This window comes from Excalfactoria chinensis, chromosome 9 (assembly GCF_039878825.1).
Source record: "Excalfactoria chinensis isolate bCotChi1 chromosome 9, bCotChi1.hap2, whole genome shotgun sequence".
Lineage (NCBI taxonomy): Eukaryota > Metazoa > Chordata > Aves > Galliformes > Phasianidae > Excalfactoria > Excalfactoria chinensis.
In genome coordinates, this window is record NC_092833.1 from 19,759,751 (window position 1) to 19,766,819 (window position 7,069).

The 7,069-nt window shown below is 43.7% G+C and overlaps 1 long non-coding RNA gene across 1 annotated transcript; it reads left to right on the plus strand.

Annotated features, from left to right (window-relative positions):
• Positions 1-320: 320 nt before the first annotated feature.
• On the plus strand, positions 321-3,534 carry LOC140256245 (uncharacterized). The gene is made up of 2 exons (XR_011904669.1): positions 321-577; positions 1,153-3,534. It is a non-coding gene; the product is annotated as an uncharacterized lncRNA (long non-coding RNA).
• The last annotated feature ends 3,535 nt before the right edge of the window (positions 3,535-7,069 follow it).

The window sequence follows — 7,069 nt, forward strand, 5'->3', positions numbered from 1 at the left end:
TGCAGTGTGAAGCCGGCAGTGTGTGTGACTATGAAATAGATGGTCGTCTATTGTTGGTTTACTTATGATATATAAAATTGCTGCTAATGTCCCCCTATAGCCCCCCATCATCCCATTGCCCCCTATAGCCCTCCATTGCTTAGGAGTGTGGGGATGAGCCATGGAGTGGGGTGAGTGATCCCTTCCTTGTGGGGTGGGGTGAGTGATCCCTTCCTTGTGGGGTGGGGTGAGTGATCCCTTCCTTGTGGGGTGGGGTGAGTGTTCCCTTCCTTGTGGGGTGGGGTGAGTGTTCCCTTCCTTGTGGGGTGGGGTGAGTGTTCCCTTCCTTGTGGGGTGGGGTGAGTGTTCCCTTCCTTGTGGGGTGGGGTGAGTGATTCCTTCCTTGTGGGGTGGGGTGAGTGTTCCCTTCCTTATGGGGTGAGCCATGGAGTGGGGTGAGTGATCCTTTCCTTATTTTAAGGCTGTGTTTTTCTCTTTTTAGTGGATCCTGACCCCATTTCAGGGCTGGCAGCGGCAGGAGCAGCATCTGTACCTGATTGCTTCCTTGGGAGTGTGGGCTGTTTGTCTCTGGAATGAGGTGAGTGATTCCTTTATTTTGGGGCTGGGAGCTCTGTTTTTCTCAGGGGGTTGTGACCATATTTAAGGGGTGCCACCTGCAAGGGACACATATCTCCTTGCAGACTGTTTTCTGTGGGGTGAGCCCCGCTCCTCGGGAAGGGGTGAGTGATTCCTGCCTTATTGCAGGGCTGTGATCTGCCCCTGTTGGGGCTCATAGCTGCATTGGAAGGCTGGCAGCCATGAGGGCAGTATCTCTCCTTGGGGACTGCTTCCTTTGGAGTGTGGGGTGAGCTCTGGGCCTTGGATTGGGGTGAGGGGTTCTTTATGTCAGGGCTGTGCTGCCCTCATTTCTGGGACAGCCTGACCACATTGCAGTGTCAGCAGCTGTAAGGGTGGTGTTTCTCCCTGGAGTTTGCCTCCTGTGGGCTGTGGGTGAGTGTTTGTCTTTGGGATGGGGTGAATGTTTTCTGCTTTGTTTCAGGGCTGTGAGCTCTGCCATTTTTAGGTATCCCGACCACTGCAGTGCCTGCTTGTGCAAAAGGTGCTGCCCTGCACATGTGGGTAGTGCCTTCATTGTTGCATTGTGTCCAACAGGTGCCAGCAGAGCCCTGAGAGATGTGCAGCTCCTGATGAGAACAGCGAGGAACAGAAACCTGCATTGCCTGGAACGCCTCGGAACTCAACTTTGCTGGCCGGGAATTGCCTGCCCAGCAGATAAGAGCAGCACACACTGACTGTGTTGGATCTGTTCCATACTGAGACCCAAGATAATGTTCCAGAGCTCATTTATGCACTTCAGTGCTTAATTCTTATTGCAGTGCCCTTCTTGCTGCCCCCAAATGCAGCCATTGCCTCTTGCCCCCCAAGTGCTGCCATCTCTCTCTGCCCCCCAAGTACAGCCTGTGTGTCGTGCCCCATAAGTGCCGCCATCGCATTCTGCCCCCCAAGTTCGTTTCTGTTCCCCCATGGCTCCATTCAGTTCTTTATTGCTGCTGTTGCTCCTCCGTTGCAGTTCTGCGTTGTGTCCACAAGGCGGCGCTGTTGTAGCTCCCATTGCTGTTAATAGGGCTGCAATGCAAAGGGAGATTCAGACTGCTGCTATTAATGTCCTCTATGGTCACTATGGGGTTTAATGGGCGCTATGGGGTTTTATGGGATCATTTGGGGCCTTTATGGGGTCTCTATGGGGTTTAATGGGGCCTTTGGGGCCTTAGGGTGTCCGATGGGGTTTAATGTGGTCTTATGGGATCCCTATGGGGGTTTAATAAGGGCCTATGGGATGTTATGGGGTCCTTATGGGGTTTAATGGGATCTTCTGGGATATTTATGGGCCATGATGTGTGTGTGTCTGTGTGTGTGTGTCTGTGTGTGTGTGTCTGTGTGTGTGTGTCTGTGTGTGTGTGTCTGTGTGTGTGTGTCTGTGTGTGTGTGTCTGTGTGTGTGTGTCTGTGTGTGTGTGTCTGTGTGTGTGTGTCTGTGTGTGTGTGTCTGTGTGTGTGTGTCTGTGTGTGTGTGTCTGTGTGTGTGTGTCTGTGTGTGTGTGTCTGTGTGTGTGTGTCTGTGTGTGTGTGTCTGTGTGTGTGTGTCTGTGTGTGTGTGTCTGTGTGTGTGTGTCTGTGTGTGTGTGTCTGTGTGTGTGTGTCTGTGTGTGTGTGTCTGTGTGTGTGTGTGTGCATATACCCCATAAGACCTCACTGGCCCCCATAGAGACCCCATAGGCCCCATTTGAACCCCATAGGACCCCATAGAGACCCCATAAGACCCCATAGGCCTCCATTAAACCCCATAGAGACCTGATGTGAGATGTGTGTCTGTGTGTGTGTGTGTGTGTCTGTGTGTGTGTGTGTCTGTATAATGGCCCTATATCCCATAGCTGGATGGCGTTTTGTCCCTATGCTGTTCCTGTTGTGTGTTGGTGCCTTTATGAGCCATCCCTGCCTTATACCCCATATCCATCCTGTTGTTCCTATTGCAGTGCTGATGCCTTTATTAACCATCCCTTATACCCCATATCCATCCTGTTGTTCCTATTGCAGTGCTGATGCCTTTATTAATCCTCCCTGCTTTCCATCCTCACATGCTGCAGGTTGGATTCCTCCACTGAGTCCAGATTGTTGCCGCTCCGCATCCATGTGTGTCAGCTCAGCATCTGTGTGCACAATGAAACACCAGTCACCGATTGGCTGCAGGATCATCCCATTGGCTGCTGGACCCCATTGTGCACCACAGACCCCACTGTGTGCTGTAGGATCATCCCATGGGCTGCTGGACCCCACTGTGTGCTGTAGGATCATCCCATTGGGTGTAGGATCATCCCATGGGCTGCAGGACCCCATTGTGTGCTGTAGGATCATCCCATTGGGTGTAGGATCATCCCATGGGCTGCAGGACCCCATTGTGTGCTGTAGGATCATCCCATTGTGTGCTGTAGGATCATCCCATTGGCTGCTGGACCCCATTGTTTGCATTCTGCCACCAGGTGACCCGGCGATGTGAAGTTGTTCTCACTGTCTCATGACACCGTGGGAAATAACTTCAAGTTATGACTGGGGGCCTGAGGAAGAAGGCCAGGAGGTCCCAAGGGTCAGGCTGTGATCATTAGAATAGAAGTCTAAGAGGTCTCCCAGGGGCACAGGCGAATCCAAGGCTCTGCAAAACTAAGATCTCAACTAAGTGTGGGCAGCTTGGGGATAAATACCTTAGAAAATGGAATGGATTGGAGACCATCCAGCTTCTGTCTTGGGAGACTTAACACTTCCTAGGTTAAGCTAGCCTTGAATTGAACCAAAAGTAATAAAAAGTTCCTCAATCATCTGTTGTTCTGGGCTTTTCTGTTATGGTGTTTTCTAAGACTGCTTGTATTTCTTTTTGCTCTGTACGGAGATACTTGAGCCAGTGGTATGGGAATAAAAGCGACAGGATGGGTTTGGCAATTAAACACCTAAAAAGTTTCAATAAAGATCTACAAAAACGTGAGGATTCTCAGTAAAATATCTTTCATTCTGGAAAAGTCAAGGAAATCATGAAACCATAAGGAAGAAGAAAGAAGTTCTGTAACACACTGTGTGTGAGTCTGCGTGTGTGAGTCTGCGTGTGTGTACATCTGCGTGTGTGTACATCTGCGTGTGTGTACATCTGCGTGTGTACATCTGCGTGTGTGTACATCTGTGTGTATATCTGCGTGTGTGTGTATATCTCTGTGTGTGTATATCTGTGTGTGAATGTCTGTGTGTGTGTATCTGTGTGCATATATCTGTGCGTGTATCTGCGTGAGTGTGTATCTGCGTGAGTGTGTATCTGCGTGAGTGTGTATCTGCGTGAGTATGTATCTGCGTGAGTATGTATCTGCGTGTGTTTATATCTGCGTGTGCTTATATCTGCGTGTGCTTATATCTGCGTGTGCTTATATCTGCGTGAGTTTATATCTGCGTGTGCTTATATCTGCGTGTGTTTATATCTGCATGTATATCTGTGTGTGTGTATATCTGTGCGTGTATATATCTGTGTTTCTATATATCTGTGTGTGTATATCTGTGTTTGTATATATCTGTGTATGTATCTGTGTGTGCATGTCTCTGTGTGTGTATATCTGTGTTTGTATCTGTGTCTATATATCTCTGTGTGTATTTCTGTGTTTGAATATATCTGTGTGTGTATGTCTGTGTGTGTATATCTGTGTTTGTATATCCGTGCCTGTATATATCTCTGTGTGTGTATATCTGTGTGTGTGTATATCTGTGTGTGTATATCTGTGTCTATATATCTGTGTGTGTATATCTGTGTCTACATATATCTGTGAGTGTATATCTCTGTGTGTGTATATCTGTGGGTATATATCTGTGTCTGTATCTGTGTGTATATAACTGTGTGTTTATATCTGTGTTTGTATATATCTCTGTGTGTATCAGTGTGTGTATGTCTGTATGTGTATAAATCTGTGTGTGTATATCTGTGTCTGTATATATCTGTGTGTATATATCTTTGTGTGTATATCTGTGTTAATATATATCAGTGTGTGCATGTCTGTGTGTGTATATATCTGTCTGTATATATCTGTGTGTGTGTATATCTGTGTTTGTATATCTATGTTTGTATTTATCTCTGTGTGTATCTGTGTGTGTTTATCTGTGTGTCTGTATTTGTGTGTGTGTATATCTGTGTGTCTATATCTGTGTGTGTGCATATATCTGTGTGTGCATATATCTGTGTGTGTATCTGTGTTTGTATCAGTGTGTTTGTATCTGTGTGTGTATATCTGTGTGAGTATATTTGTGTTTATGTCTGTGTGTATATAACAGTGTGTGTATATATCTGTGTATGTATTTCTGTGTGTGTGTATATCTGTGTGTGTGTGTATCTGTGTGTATGTCTGTGCGTATGTATATCTGTGTATGTATGTCTTTGGGTATATATCTGTGTGTGTGAATATCTGTGTTTCTGTCTGTGTGTGTATATCTGTGTTTGTATATATCTCTGTGTGTATCAGTGTGTGTATGTCTGTGTGTTTATATATGTGTGTCTATATATCTGTGTGTGTTTATCTGTGCCTGTATATTTTTGTGCCTGTATATATCTGTACCTGTATATATCTGTTTGTGTGTATATCTGTGTGTATATATCTGTGTGTGTGTATATCTGCGTGTGTATGTCTGTGTGTGTATATCTGTTTGTGTATATCTGTGTGTGTGTGTATATCTGTGTGTGCATATATATCTGTGTGTGTATATATCTGTTTGTGTGTATATCTCTTTGTGTATGTCTGTGTGTGATTATATCTGTGATTATATCTGTGTGTGTGTATATCTGTGTTTGTATCTGTGTGTATATATTTCTGTGTGTATATATGTGTTTTTATATATCTGTGTGAGTGTATATCTTTGCGTGTATATCTTTGTGTGTATCTGTGTGTGTGTACATCTGTTTGTGTATGTCTGTGTGTGTGTATGTCTGTGTGTGTGTATGTCTGTGTGTGTGTATGTCTGTGTGTGTGTATGTCTGTGTGTGTGTATATCTGTGTGTGTGTATATCTGTGTGTGTGTATATCTGTGTTTGTATCTGTGTGTGTATATCTGTGTGTGTATCTGTGTGAGTATATTTGAGGTTGTATCTGTGTGTGTATATATCCGAGTTTGTACATATCTGTGTGTATATATCTGTGTGTGTATATCTGTGTCTGTATATATCTTTGTGTGTATATCTGTGTCTGTATATCTTTTTATATATGTGTTTGTATATATCTCTGTGTGCATTAGTGTGTATGTCTGTGTGTGTATATATATCTCTGTGTGTATATATCTGTGTCTGTATATTTGTGCCTGTATATATCTGTCTGTATTTCTGTGTGTGTGTATATCTGTGTGTGTATATCCATGATTGTATATATCTCTGTGTGTATCTGTGTGTGTATATCTTTGTGTGTCTATATCTGTGTGAGTATATCTGTGTGAGTATATTTGAGGTTGTATCTGTGTGTGTGTATGTGTGTGTGTATCTGTGTGTGTCTATATCTGTGAGTGTATATATCTGTGTGTGTATATCTGATAAGGAAAATGGTAAAATCCTCAGCCAATATGCTACTCATTTATCCCCTGTACAGCCCCGAACCATGACCCATGTAGGGGTGTTAGACTTTGTGAAATCATAAACAGTAGAGTAAGACAAAAATAGTGCTGACATTGTTATTTAGTAGTTAATAAGTTGGTGATCATGAGACAGATGGAATGGACTGGTCTAGCTTGGATAGCTCAGATGAAAGAAGACCATGAGACAGGTGGAATGGACTGGTCAAGACCGGATAGCTTAGATGAAAGAAGAATAACACGCGAAGCATGAAAACCGGCGCGAACCAGATCCTAAGATGGGAAACAGCATCGAGAAGAAGAACTGATGATCTATTAATAATTAGTCTTAAGAATGGATAAATAAGTGATGTAATGTTTTTCTGATCATATAAATATAGGACCTTCGTATAGCTTGAATGTCATTCACTAGGAGTGACCTGAGCTCTGTATGTCTGTTGTACTGAGCTTGTTAATAAAATCAACACTAGAGTACCCACGAGTTTGAGTCTCTCCCTGGTGTCCCTGTCCGCAACAATATCTGTGTCAGTATATATATGTGTGTGTGTATATAATTGTGTGTATAAATCTGTGTGTGTGTATATCTGTGTGTGTCTGTATCTCTGTGTGAATATCTCTCTGTGTGTGTATATCTGTGTGTATACCTGTGTGTGTATGTCTGTGTGTGTATATATCTGTATGTGTACATATCTGTGTGTGTATATCTGTGTGTATACCTGTGTGTGTATGTCTGTGTGTGTATATATCTGTATGTGTACATATCTGTGTGTGTATATCTGTGTTTGTATCTGTGTGTATATATCTGTGTCTATATATATCTGTGTGTATATATCTTTGTGTGTATATCTGTGTGTGTATGTCTGTGTGTGTATATATCTGTGTGTGTATATATCTGTCTGTATATATCTCTGTGTGTGTATATCTGTGTTAGT